The sequence below is a fragment of the Pelodiscus sinensis genome, chromosome 1 (genome assembly GCF_052426305.1).
Source record: "Pelodiscus sinensis isolate ZL-2025 chromosome 1, ASM5242630v1, whole genome shotgun sequence".
Lineage (NCBI taxonomy): Eukaryota > Metazoa > Chordata > Testudines > Trionychidae > Pelodiscus > Pelodiscus sinensis.
In genome coordinates, this window is record NC_143052.1 from 105,382,370 (window position 1) to 105,397,305 (window position 14,936).

Sequence of the window (14,936 nt, forward strand, 5' to 3'; positions counted from 1 at the left end):
TTTGGAATAAGTTTTTTCAGAAGATCTCTTCCAAAAAAAGCTTCTTGTGCAAGAAGCCTGCAGTCTAGATATAGCCTGAGAGAAATAGATGGAGCTGGAAGCAAGGCAAGTGAATGGAGTGGATTGAAGATGTCAGTGAATGCAGTGCCTATGATCTGTGCTCTGTTGGTACTATGGAATACTTAGAAGGTTCTTTGCATGGAGCCGTCCTACTGAGCACCGATGTCGGTGTTGGTGATGGAACCCTCACTAGGGGCATGTCAGTCCGGGACCTCTTCAGTACCATATCCAGTACCATCTTCTGTGTTGACATGTGTGGTTTGCCAGGTGCATCATATGATGGTGCTGACAGTACCGATGATACAGATGGTGGTGTAGATTTGTGTCTGAGCTCTGAATGTGCCCGTTTGTGCTGTACGCTCTGCTTCAGTAGCACCATGCTGAAGGTGCCAAGCCTGTTGCCTATGCTCACTGTCGATGAGCTTGGGGCTGAAGGTAGGGACTTGGCGGGCGAGGGGGAACGGGATGAACCTGGCCCTTGTTATTGCCCTGTTGGATGAGGTTGTAGCAGAATTACAATGTATCTGGATTGTAAAGTACATGTATCAATTTTGCTATATAAAAACCATGCTTGAATGTTAATGTAACCACCTTGTAAATGAGTCCATAATATAACTTGTGAATGCTGTAACAAAACCTATGCAAGGACTTATAAATGTCTGTATATTTTGATATGTCTATATATATGTTAATTAACTACTTATGTCAATTAGAATGGTTTCTCAAAATGGCTTCTCAGATAGACTCCATTTTGATTGAGTTCCATTCTCTGGCCTCCATTACTGGTTTAGTCTATGTCACGTACCACACATCTCACAGGTATACCTGTTAAGATTCAAAGGTAATAAGATGCATACCTGTTGAGATTTGAAAATAATGAGATGCGTGTGTCACAATTTTGTCATCCAATCAATTTAAAGATATGTTGGAAGAGCATCGTCTTTAAGCCAATCAATTGACGTTTAGAACCCATGACTATTCATGAGATGAGACTATATAAGTCTCTGCCACTCAGCAGTTTCTGTTGCATTGGGCTGCGTTCGGGGCAGAGCTGTAGCGTTGGGTTCCTAGGTTCTAGGCTAGGTGTGAGTGAGAGATATCCCATTCTTAGTCCTAGGTTTGTGATATGAGAGAAGGTGGTCTAATACAGTCTTCTAGCGTATGTCTACACTACCACGCTAGTTCGAACTAGGGTGGTTAATGTAGGCAACCGAAGTTGCAAATGAAGCCCGGGATTTGAATTTCCCGGGCTTCATTTGCATCTTGCTGGGCGCCGTCATTTTTAAATCCCGGCTAGTTCGGACTCCATGCCCGCGGCTACACGCGGCACAGACTAGGTAGTTTGGATTAGGCTTCCTATTCCGAACTACCTGTACTCCTCATGGAATAGGAGTGGTTGAACTTTACTTAATTTGTCAAGTTTTATTTCACGCGTCCATCTCTTCTCTGAGAATAGATCCATGTGATTAGATACTGGTAGGAGTCCTGCACCTGAGGTACCATCCCTTAAGCGGATGAGCACAGGTACTAGGTAACTGTTCCAGAGAGCTATCCCTGATAGTTGCTCTGAATTTGTTAAATAGCATAACAAGGTAGAGGGATGGCTTTTGTCCATACCTGGGGCCGTTCACTCTCTTTAGACTGTGATGGAGAGTCCTTGTGGGCAGGCTGTAAGATTTCTTTTAGAGAAAAGTCTTTAGTCAGTTGGCATAATCATGTCTTGCTCTCATAGTGAGATTAGGGGTATTTATGTACAAGGTGTCCCTCTCCTAAGCACTTAATGAAGGAGGAATGGCCATCCGAGTCTGGCATAGCCTCACAATGTGCGTCGCATCTCTTAAAGCCTGGCAAGCCAGGCATGTTGAGGTGAGAAAAACAACAGAGAAGAATGAAGGGTTTTTTAAAATTTGTTTGTTTGTTTTTGACAAAAAATGAGGGGAACTTTAACTTTTTTTTACACTAATTTAGGTTGAAGAAAGGGCACTGAAGGGAAGTTCAATTTTCTGCCAATGACGGTAGAGAAGAAAGTGAGGGGCCGCACCACATACGTGCCTAATGGACACCAATGGCATGTGGAGACGCTACTGTGCAGCTCAGTACTGCTAGAAAAAAAACTCCAGTCACTGGTGTGAGAATGTGCCAACACCCAGAGTGGAGCACCCATGGGGACATCACTAAAAGAAGAACTGTTCATTTCATCACTGTTACTCCTGATTACATTGGTGCAAAGGAGAAGAGAATGAGGCCCCTTAAATTCTTCTTTGGTAATATAAAGGGCAGTACAATATTCAGTTCAAATCAGGGTCTGGATTAAAAGAAAGTAGGAACCTCTCCAAGAATGTAGGCAGTGATTATCTTCTAACGTTGATATCAGGTTTAGGATTAAAATACAATAATATACAGAAAATGGTGTTACACAATAGACATTTATAATTGATAGCAGATGGAGATGGAAGCCAGAGGGCAGAAAACTTTTATCAAGAGTTATGTTTTAGCAAAGGAACTCTCAAATAGTGTGAAGCATACTATATATGGTTGACTCCACTTAATATCAATTTGCTTAATGGAGAAGTTTATCTGTGCCATTTAGCATTTAATGCTAATATGCCCATTTAATAACAACTGACATTAAACAGTTTCCCATTTAATGTTAACTGAAAATCAGTGGACTCAAGCTCCACATAGTACTTAATGTTACTTATTGCAGACAGAGACAATGAAAGCAACAAATCTTTTTAATGTGCGCTTTACAGAAAGTGTAAAGGGCTGCGCTTCAGTTTTTATTAAAAGTTTTAAATTTAATCTAACTGTCTGATGATTGAAAAGACCTAATGAGGGAGGGCCCTAAAAGCTTAGCTGGTCTTAAAGCTCAGCTAATTGCCAGGGAAACCATGGACTAGGCTAGCTGATTTTAGAATAATTGCATGTTTCTTGGATATTAATGTTGATTAACAACATGTCAGGAAATTTAGGTCCTGGTCGTACCATCACCATCTCCAATGTGAAGTCAGGATTAACTTTAGTTCTCCTCAGGGCATGAGGTCCTGATTTATTGGTTTGCTGATGGAGTCTGTTTATAATGTTAGTTAGACTGTGGAGCAGTAGTCTATTCTACTGATGGTTTGATAGAACATAAAAACGGCCATACTGGGTTAGTCCAAAGGTCCATCTAGCCCAGTATCCTGTCTACCGACAGTGGCCAGTGCCAGATGCCCCAGAGGGAGTGAACAGAGAAGGTAATCATCAAGTGATCCCATCCCTGTCATCCATTCCCAGCTTCTGACAAATAGAGGCTCAAGACACCATTCCTCACCACCCTGGCTAGTAGCAAGTGATGGACCTAACCTCTGTGAATTTATCTAGTTCTTTTTTGAACCCTTTTAAAGTCCTGGTCTTCACAACATCTTTTGGTTAGGAGTTTTATAGGTTGTGTGTGCACTGCATGGAGAAATACTTTCTTTTGGTTATCTTAAACCTGTAACCTATTAATTCCATGTGGTGATGTCTAGTTCTCATGCTATGGGAACAAGTAAATAACTTTTCCTGATTTGCTTTCTCCACACCACTCATGATTTTATAGACCTCTATCATATCCCCCTTAAATATGATTCTATAGTATGAAAGATGTGTAGAAATTGGAGAAGGTCCAAAAATGATTAAAGGTCTAGAAAACATGAGCTATGAGGAAAAGCTGAAGGAATTTAGTTTGGAAAAGAGAAGACTGAGGGTATGTCTACACTACCCTCCTAATTCGAAATAGGAGGGTAATGTAGGCATACCGCAATTGCAAATGAAGCCCGGGATTTGAATTTCCCGGGCTTCATTTGCATAAAGCCGGCCGGCGCCATTTTTAAATGCCGGCAGTTCGAACCCCGTGCCGCGCGGCTACATGCGGCACGGAGTAGCTAGTTCGGATTAGGCTTCCTAATCCGAACTAGCTGTACTCCTCGTGGAATGAGGAGTACATCTAGTTCGGATTAGGAAGCCTAATCCGAACTAGCTACTCCGTGCCGCGTGTAGCCACGCAGCACGGGGTTCGAACTGCCGGCATTTAAAAATGGCGCCGGCCGGCTTTATGCAAATGAAGCCCGGGAAATTCAAATCCCGGGCTTCATTTGCAATTGTGATATGCCTACATTACCCTCCTATTTCGAATTAGGAGGGTAGTGTAGACATACCCTGAGAGGGGACATGATAGTGATTTTCAGGTATCTAAAAGAGAGTCACGAGGGGGCGGGGGAATTTTTCTCCTTGGCCTCTGAGAATAGGACAAGAAGCAATGGGCTTAAACTGCAGCAAGGGAGGTTTAGGCTGGACATTAGGAAAAGCTTCATAACTGTTGGGGTGGTTAAACACTGGAATAAATTGCCTAGGCGGGTTGTGGAATCTCCATCACTGGAGATATTCAAGAGCAGGTTAGACAGACATCTATCAGGGATGATATAGACCGTGCTTGGTCCTGCTGTGAGGGCAGAGGACTGGACTTGATCTCTTGAGGTCCCTTCCTGATGCAGTATCCTATGATTCTGTGATTCTCTATGAGTATTGGCTGTCCATGACTATTCATATAATGGCTCCTAAACAACTTGTCTTCATGTATCAACCTTTTTGGTGCTTGTTGGTGAGTAGATGACTGATGAGAGATTTAATACAGAGATTAGAGGTTATAACACTGATGGTGGCTGACAAATTTAGAGGTCAGCTGAGGTGTAATGAAGGGGTCAGTTATTCTATCCCATACTTGATGTGGAGGAAAATAAAGTTATTTTTCTCCTTCATTAAAACATCTACAAAATAAAGTCAAGGAGAACTTTTGGGTGGTGAACAACTTGTCATCATTTTGGGGTATAGATTCACTTGATTTCAGGCTGACTGTATCCATAGAATTGGAGCCATGGTCAGGGAAAATGCTAGTTTGGCTCTGTTGTGACTAGTTTTGCTCATGGGTTCTAGGAATATCAGGGTTGCTTCAGGCTGTCACCTGCAAGTTAGCGTCATTCTTTTAATAAGTTCTAAAAGCTAGCAGGGTGGTGGTGCTGAATCCATTCTTCGTGATGATTATTCTAAGGGAAGCCATTTCTAGTAGTAGTTGTGCCTTTACACAAGATACTATCTGTTGACATCAGTGATCTAAGTAATGCTGTGTCTTTAGACTTCCCTTTTAGGAGAATGTTTTCAAAAGTTGTGACAAGGCAATTTTGGCAGGCTCTGGAGCTCTAAAATTGCTATTGATGCTCTGGACTTTGAGCTGACATCACTGCAAATGCTTAGGGTATGTCTAGACTGCATCCCTCTGTCGGCAAAGGGGTGCAGATTAGGCAGATCGACATTGCAAATGAGGCAGGGATTTAAATATCCCATGCTTAAATTGCATAAAATGGTCACCACATTTTGCCAACTCAGCACTTTGTCGGCAAAAAGCAGCAGTCTAGAGGGGGATCTGTCGATAAAGAAAGCCTTTTTCGACAGATCCTGTAAACCTCCTTGCAGGAGGCATAAGGGATCTGTCAAAAAAGGCTTTCTTTCTCGACAGATCCTCCTCTAGACTGCTGCTTTTTGCGGACAAATTGCCGAGTCAGCAAGATCGGTGGCCATTTTATGTAAATTAAGCATGGGATATTTAAATCCCTGCCTCATTTGCAATGTCGACCTGCCTAATCTGCATCCCTCTGCCGACAGAGGGATGCAGTCTAGACATACCCTTGCATGAGTCGATGGCATTGCTCTTAAAAGGCTTTTTCTGACTTTCTTCTTGGAAAGTTCAAAAAGGGCATTTCTGAATGATGGTTCTTCTGCCCAAAAGATTTTATTTTGAGGGTTCCATAGAGTTCTGCCCTTTCATCCCTCCTGCTTGTGTGTTCATATGGGTTAGAAAATAGTAAGAGGTTTGTCTTGCAAAAGCCTCTGTGTGCTGACAATAAAGCACTGCATCTTTTTTGACCTACCCAGATTGTGTAATGTCTACGCTTCCTTAATGCCTGGCCATATTGATGCTGGTTTGATGGGAGTTTGATTTGTCTTTCTATGTGACTAAGGTTCCTAAGCATCTAAGTCACTTTTGAAAATGCAAGGTAGGCTCCTAAGTCACATTAGTGCTTTTGAAAAATTACCTCCCTTTACTTTAGTGCATGTTACTTGCACTCTGAGCAGAGTTGGGTCTGTGGTTTGTTTATAAACAGTTCTGTGTCTCTTTGTTCATATATGTATCCAAAAGTGTGTCTATATAACCCTTCTGCCAGGGGGAGCCAGCAGCAAACAGGGCCAGGTTCAATATCTAGGGGTTCCTCTCCATTGATACAATAGAACCAGCTCAAGCCCCCACCCAATTACATGGGAAAATTACATACCACTCCTAGGCACCTGCAAAAGGCAGTTGTTCTCCCCTTGCAAGCAGAGTCTGGAAGGGAAATAACAACATTAATCTAGGAAAACATTGCAGATAGGGTTCATAACTCATGAGCAAATAACCCATTCCCAAGCAGGCTGTGCAGTGTCCTTTTCCTCCCACTTTCTTAGGTTCAACAACTCAAAAGTCCCTTTCATGTGCCTGACCCCTTCTCTGCACCCCACTCACAGTAGCTGTCGTTGGTCAGTACACACCCTGAGTTCAGAGGTGTATCTGCAGAATTCACCTTTCACACTGCAAGGGGAGGGCCCGGGTAAGGAGGAACCTTACTCTCTTCACTGCTAGGACATTCACTTGTTGTTTCTCTTTGCCTGCCACCCTGCTGGCCACTCACTGCAACTTTCCACCTCACCAACCACTCATTTGCCAGCGGATTGTCTTATTTGCCAGCTGAGTGCCTCTCTGCTGTGACCTCTGCACATCAGTCCCCTGGTAATTTTCAGCTCTTTGAAGACTGGGCAGAAACACTGCTCCATCTCACGTGATTTCAGTTCACAGCGATTTTTATCTCTTAGCAGGCAGGGCAGAAATGCAGCCCTACCACAACAGATTTCACCTCTGACTGAGCATTTACAACAATAAAGAACCTCTTAAGGAAGCCCATGTAGTTCTGTCTTTGAACAGTGGCGGGAACAGGTTAAACCAGCTCAGGGAGGACCCTTGGGAGAAGGTCCACACCTCCTGACTAGGACACCTGTCCCCAGCCCTTTTACTTTCACAGGACTCTGGCATTCAAGCCCCTGACTTCAGAAAGTCCTTTCATCCCAGGGTAACCCCTCTGATTTGAGGCAAGGGAAGCACAGTGCTGCTTCCCTGTATTCATACAAGGATAAAAAACAATATTTCACTGCCTCTTCATTTAATACTAAGGTGATGTGTAACCCAACACCAGCCTAAGTGTATTCACTTTGAGCAACACCATTTTATCTGCTAGATATCGAAACCCAGAGTAGATATGTTCATGTAAATATACTTTGCTCCTAAATCCTCTCTGCCTCCCAGCTAGCTGCTGGGGAATTCATTCAGACTCCGTTTACATATAAATACTTGTCGGTGTGTGGTTGTACAATTGAATGTTCTCATTAGCATATGGTGGGTATAGATGCATCATAGCTTCACCACTTGCAAATCATCGACCTAACGATCTCACGACAGCAGAGCAAGGCTCTTCCTTTTCCCTCTCTATTTCTCAGCTATCCCTGGCACGCTGCAGAATTTGTAATTCCAGCTTGCCATGAATGTGATGATTATGGTCTCAATGCATTGGCTAGTTTATTTCAAAATTTGCAATAAGGGAATTGTACCAGTCACTGTTTTCTAAGTGAGGCAGAGAAACTATAATTGCTTTGTCAGTTGCCTTGTGTTTGGCTTTTTTTTGGAGGGTGTTTCTCTTTGCCAGCAAAAGAATGTCCTACTGCAAACACTTTTCCATATTATAGTACTTGGCATTTTTGCTTGGTGATAATTAATAACACTGATGTTATTAACCTTCACTATGTCTCCTAACCTCTTCAGCAAAAAATATCATATAGTTAAGGAAGAAAATTATGGCACAATCTCTCCCAAAGGGAAAATGGGATTCCCACTCCATTCTCAATTCTCCCACACAGTGAATATAGTCTGTAGAAGCCTCTTGCAAGGAGAGCTAATCACGGGGGAGTGAGATGCCATGTGGATGGGGTTTCTTTAGCCCTGGTCTACACTAGGGCATTATTTTGAAATAAGTCCCCTTATTTTGAAATAACAAGCAGAGGGTCCACACTAACTAAGCCTGTTATTTTGAAATAAGAGGCTGGTTATTTAAAAATAATGACTTCTGCTTTCCACGAAGAATAACACTTGTTTTGAAATAGTTTTTTAAAAAATGTGGGAGTGTGGATGCTCCACTGCTGCTATTTCAAAATAACTACTCCCCAGAGTCATTCAAAATAATTACTCCCCAGTGCTTCCTGGGGCTCTAAGTTGAGGTAGTACGTCCACATTAAAGGAGCCTGCATCGGACTAATTTTGAGGCTTCACTGTTGTGTGGATATGCTATTTCAAAATAGGTATTTCAGAAGTTATTTCAAAATAAGTTATTTTGAAATAATTTCCTAGTGTAGACATGCCCTTAGTGTCTGCCTGACTTGCACAGGGAACCAAAAGGTTGAATTACAGGATATGCTAATTGTGATGGGTCCAATTTAGGGCTTGTCTAGACTACGCTGAAGTTTCGAAAGAGAATATTCAAATTCCATGGGAATTTGCATATCTTCTTCCAATCTCATTTTCGAAAGCAGAGCTTTTGAAAGTGAAAGTAGTTGGGACGTGGTTTTTTTGGCAACCCTCCCCCCTTTTTTTGAAAAGCTACACAACCCTCATTTTTTTGAAGAAGAGCAGCTTTTCAAAAAAGGGGGGGTTGCTGAAAAAAACCATATCGTGACTACTTTCACTTTTGAAAGCTTTGCTTTCAAAAGTGACAACAAAATAAGATATGCAAATTCCCGCTGAATTTGCATATCCTCTTTCGAAACTTCAGCATAGTCTAGACATAGTCTTAGAGAGTAACTAATGGATCATTCTACCTCTGATCCCTGCTGACACTTGATGTCTATATTTTTGAGTCAGTTTGAGGCATTTCACACACCCATATGGCAGCAGTAGGCATCAAAGCTGTTGATCTCCCTGTGTTTGCATTGATAATTAATCTCCTGCTATAAACTTCTACTATAAACTTTTGACAGGCATGAGATTTTGAAAAGGCCAGATTTTGAATCTCATGAGATTACTTCCTGCCTCATCTGTGACAGTTATGCATGGGAGATACTAGTTATATGTATTTTACGAGACCATTAAAGAACTGAGGCCTGGCAAATCATTATTAGTACAGCTGGGTAAATAATCAATTGCAAATGTTTTGCTTTAGGTCAAAGAGCATTATTGTTGCAAAATCAAGCACTCAAAAGTTAGGAATTACTAGAATTAAGGTTGCGTGTGCTCAATTTCTCTGTGGTGATGGTACATGTCCATTTTAATTAGATGTGGGAGCTGAGAGGGGATAGAAAATACTCAGTTGCTTTGTGGGCGTGGATATGCTTAGTATCATCATCAGTAGTACCTATAGAGCCTGGAGCATGCTTATTGAGGATAGAATCTTCCTAGATTTTAACTGTGAAACTCTAACAATTCTCTCATGTTTGAACTGAGATATTTTTGCCCCCAAAGGCTTTTCACTTGGCACATTTGGTAAATTATTGAGATGACCAAAGGCATATTTCTGATAAAAGACTCCTGACAAGTTCAAACCCCTGCTCCAAAACATGGGGTGGCACTAAAACATTTCAAAGAAAAGGTCTGAAGAATATTTTTTAAATGGACATACAATTGAAAATGATTAAACCATTTAACTAATTTTTTTTATAATAATAATGATTCAGGATGAGGGCGACACCTAAAATAGACATTTTTAGTCCAAATAATTAAAGTTGGTAAAAGTTATAAGCACAAGGTCTCATAATGGGAAGTGTCAGATAATCCTAAGAGTAGGCAGTGCTGAGTTCCACCTATAACAGTGTCTGCTCTATGCTATTTCGTTCAGTCCATATCAAGCTACATATAAACTGCAAAACCAAACATAGCATAAAAATAATGATCATGCTTTATCTTTAACCATTTGCAAACTCTTGTACCATAGTTTACTGGGAAAGCAATCCGAAGCATTGATCTACTAGTGTAACTGTACAGTGCAGTCAGATGCATCTCACTGTGCCAGTGCATCTTCCAAAGCATCACCATTTCCGTTCAATTTTTTCACATTATATATCTGTCTCACAAAAGCATAGGTGAAACTTCCTTGAGAAAAGTATGTCTGCTCTATTTTTAGTGGGTGAATAGCAGTGGTAATGAAACTATAAGTGAATGCCTGGTAAAAATTAGAGCAGGACCCAGAAATAGTGCCGTGCAAACTTGTTGCCACCTATCCTTTTTTTTTTTTTTTTTCGTTCTGTGGCCATTGTGGAACAATGCCTGAGTTCCTGAGCTCTGCATTGAACTGCAACCTGCATGGAACTTGAAGCGAGCAGCACAAGAAGCAGAAGGGAAGAGTGAGATGAAGGCACCAGTAAGTCAGATCTGTAGGCAAATGACAGGTATGCTAGCTGTGGCTGCCTCATTTCTGTAGATAGTTCTCTTAATAACAAGCTAGTTGTTTTGCCCAGCTCATGGTATCTGAAACATGCATCAACCCCTTCTGCTCCATTCTAGGATTGTCTCACAGGTTGGCCAGTGTACTTAAATACTGGCCAGCAACAATCTTGACTAACTAAGTCTGGAATGAAAACCCAACCCTTCTATCCCCCGGTGGCAATGCACCTCTGTTCTGACCTGCTTCAGTGTTCCTGCAGAAGAAATAAAAATGTGACAATCACAGTGAATTTAATTGCACCTCTAAAATATTTGTAAACATTGAATCTGTAACTTTTAAAAGTGCTCTTGGCAATTCAAAAAAGATATTTCTGTAAGTGCAATTCCTTTTTTGCTCTCTCGATTTCTCCTCTGATTTATAGTATGTCAGTTTATTTTTTATTTATAATTGTTTTTTAAACACTTAAAGAACAGAGCCAGATTTTCTACTAAAGAATCTTATAATTAGAAACAGGCTGCAATTTATTATGAATTAACTTGTGCACACTGTAAAGTATTACAATCTTGGGCAGTCATGCTTTCTTAGCACTTAGAGACACGTAGTAATACATTGATAAGCCTTTCATACTTTCAAGGTCATCTTCATGTTCTGTTTCATCTTGAAACTGTTCAGGCTTAAAAAACAACGAATAGTATATGCCTCTGAAGCTTTTGTTCAGGCTTAATCACTCAATGAAATTTGTCAGACAGACAGAGAGAGAGACAGAGAGAGAGACAGAAAGAAAGAAAGAAAGAAAGAAAGAAAGAAAGAAAGAAAGAAAGAAAGAAAGAAAGAAAGAAAGAAAGCTGATTAACGGGCAGATTTGGAGAAAGTATCTTATTTTGGAATTGGAAAGAGACAGTGTTTCTAGCAAGCTATTTTTAGTGACAGGGAAATATACCTTTCCCAAAAGGACCTGTACATCATAAAGCACTCTCTCTTCACATCGTGAAGAAACAGTCTGGCCCCAATCCTGGGTTCCATTAGGGTGGCTTTGCACTGCTCCATCGTCAAAATGCAGCCCTCAAGTCATCATGCATGCTTGAAGGAGCATGCATACATAGTGACTCCTATGCTATGCTGCTCCTTGAAGCTGCCACAGATGGAGTAGCTGAGATTGTGCCTAGAACAATCAATCCTGAGGTGATATACAGGTCTCAAAGCAAGTAGAACTGTTAGATTACCTCTAAAGAGGCCTGTGATTGTCAGTGAAGAATCAGACCTTTGAAGCCTGCCTTGCATCATGTTCAATCATTTAGACATGTGTAAAGTGGGAGTTTACAGAGCCACTCATTTTTGGTAGCATTTTACACTTACCTTACACAGGTGCGAATGGCTGTATAGGGCACAAAGCTGTGGAAAATTAGGTCCACAGTCTTCTAATCCCACTTTTTCATCTTAGTACTAAATGTGTATTTTTATATCCACAAATCATTACAAATGGAGATGTGTGCTTTAACATCTCTGAAAATTTAAACAAATACCATATCTAAGATTACTCTTCCCACTGTCTTTAATGATGATGAGCAGAGGCTGAAGGATCTCATAGAATTACCTTGGCATCTCTGCACAAACAGAAACCCCGTCTCCTCTCTCTTTAGGGGTTTCCCACTATTTGTTGTCATTCCACTGGGACATCTGTGACTAAAGAAGGTCAGGCTATAGAGTCTCACCTGAATATGCTTTCATTCAATGAGGAATTAAGTTAGGAATGTCCTATGACAGTGTTTCTCAAAGTGGGCTGAAGGCCACTCCTGTTGGTTTACTTCACGGCTTAGCAGCCACGAAGCAGTGGACTGGGCCTGTGTTCTGCAGGAGTTCAGCCTCTATGATCACAGTGGGTCCTCTGGATTTTACAGTCTCTGGATCAGTTACTAAGATGGTACTCCATGAAGTGTCAGGAATTTTTATTATTATACCTGAGAAGCAATAGAACATTTCTCATGGTTTCTTGCTGATGTTGTTTAGTACCTTTTCCCTCAGCCGTTCTGATAGCATGCACAAAAGCGAAAGGACAGCTGCCAAGTTTGTCTAGCAGAAAAACTTGCTCTACCTTGGGGATTGTTTCCTGATGTTGCTGTGTAGTTGCCAGTTAGGCATGTATATGAAAAAGCTGTAGGCAAGTGCTATCCCAGCCTATTAGGTATTTCGGGAGATGGATGCCTCCTGACAATCACTTGACTGGCAGGCTGGCAGCTTAGATCTCAGTAAAATGCCAGAGAGAGTGCAACAGTACACACAAGGCTTTCAAATGATAGCAACATTTCTCTCCATTTCTCATTGAATGGATGTGAAGCATTCCAGGCTTCTTCAGAGAAAACAAATTGTTCAGAAAAGTAGGGGTAGAATGCACCCCAAAGACATAGTCTACAGCAGTGGTTCTCAAACTTTTTGGGCTCCGGAGCCCTTTACATGTGTAAAAATTTATGCGGAGCCCCAGCGGTCCACTGATTGTATGTGTTGTACCTATCGATGTTTCCAGTTTGTCAGCCTCACGGAGCCCTTGGAGATATCTCGCAGAGCCCTGGGGCTCCGTGGAACACAGTTTGAGAAACACTGGTCTAGAGAAAGAATTGCAGCTCAGGGAGACACAATTGCCTCCTCGCTGCAATAGTAATAATTTGCTGCTGGCTTTAACCAACCACAGGGCCAGACATAGAAAATGCAGTTGTGTAGGGCACCTGAAAATTTGGGGCACCATTGGCTTTCCCTGTCTACCCATCTGCTTCTTTTTATCTCTGTTCTGTGGCTGCTGCAGCCTGGTGAGTCTTTCATTGGAGGTGAGCTAGTTAATTTGAAAGTGACAAACCCTTCTAGCAGGTCTATTAGTAGGCCATCACACCTGTGAAAGAGTCATTCAAGTGGCAATGATGTCAATTAACAGGTATATATTATAAGTTGCTCAATTTCCTGTGTTAGTCTACAGGGCCATTGTGAGATGCATACCTACAGTGCATTGCTCCCACTGTTGACAGGGGTGGGAGGTGAGGCTTAGATGAGGATACAATCTATCCACAGAGGGAGCAAATGTAAATATGCTTTGGCAACTTTTTTTTGGCAAATTCTGCATGTCAGCATTAGTTTCCTCAACAAAATTTGGCAGTGTAGACATACCCTTACTTTCCTCCCCACACACTACAATCCACCAATCTAAGCCTCTGCACATTCTCCTCTTCCTTCACTGCTGGCCTGTAGGTAGGTTCACAGTGGCCTTGATCGCTGCATGCCCAGACCCAAGGACTATGTGGGGACAAGTGAGCTGGTCTTACATCCTCTGACACTCCTGTGATGTCATCAAAGCTGGGAAAGAATCTGCCTCTTAATCCTTTAAAGCTTAGATACAGCTGTGAAACCAACTTCTTTCTATTCCGCACTTCCCCAGGTTCCAGACTTCAGATGGGAATACTGGGGTGCACTCTCTGGGCTTTTCTCCATTGGAGTAATTTCAGGAAGTGGGGGGTGGGGAGAAGGGCAGGGACAGCCTCAGTTGCTGCAACACCAGAGTTACACCGCCTCCCCATGCTCTCTTCCCTCAGGACAGAAACTGGAGGCTGGATTTTGTCTTTCTTAAGAGGGCTGTTTTAGCCCCATGACTGCTTTCTCATTTCTATTGTGTGGGTCTCAACCCTGTTTTCTCGACTAGGCCAGGTTTAATATTATTGGGAGGCCTGTGTTGACCTTCCTGAGTTTAAACATTTTTTTAGGATAATGCCCTCTTATATGGCCTATTTGCTTGAAACAGAAACAAATTGTCTGTGAGGTGGCTTCTAGGCACTAAGCTAAGACCAAACAGTTCTCTGTTCTGCCTTCTCGATAGCCCAGGCCTCAGCCATTTGTGGCCAGATATCTTGGTCATCCTGAATTCCCCTGGTCTTGGTTGGGCTCAAAGCAATCAGTCTGGCCTCACAGCCATGGCTTGCATCAGAGTAAACCCATTTCTTCTGCCCCATTTATTCATAGTAACTGCAGCTCTATGGTAGGGTCTTCTGACTCATTCCTTGTGGCCTCTGGGTGGACACTGTCATGGCTTCCAAACTCCCGTCAACCTGGGACTGGTGATTCTGGAGTTGCTGCTGTTGAAGCCCTTCCAGGGTTTAATTGCACTGTTGCTGGGCAGCTTTCTGGGGCTTTGCAGTTCCTGCATCCTGAAGCTGCTGGCCTAGGAGTCTTATCAGCTCTTCCATGGTCCCCTGATTAGCAGGGGCTGGTCCAAAAAGCAAATCCTATTTCTGGAACCTGTGTAATGGGGTGCATGTAAAGAATCTCTTGTGTACCTCCTGGCCAACTGCATATATCTGCTCTCTCTCT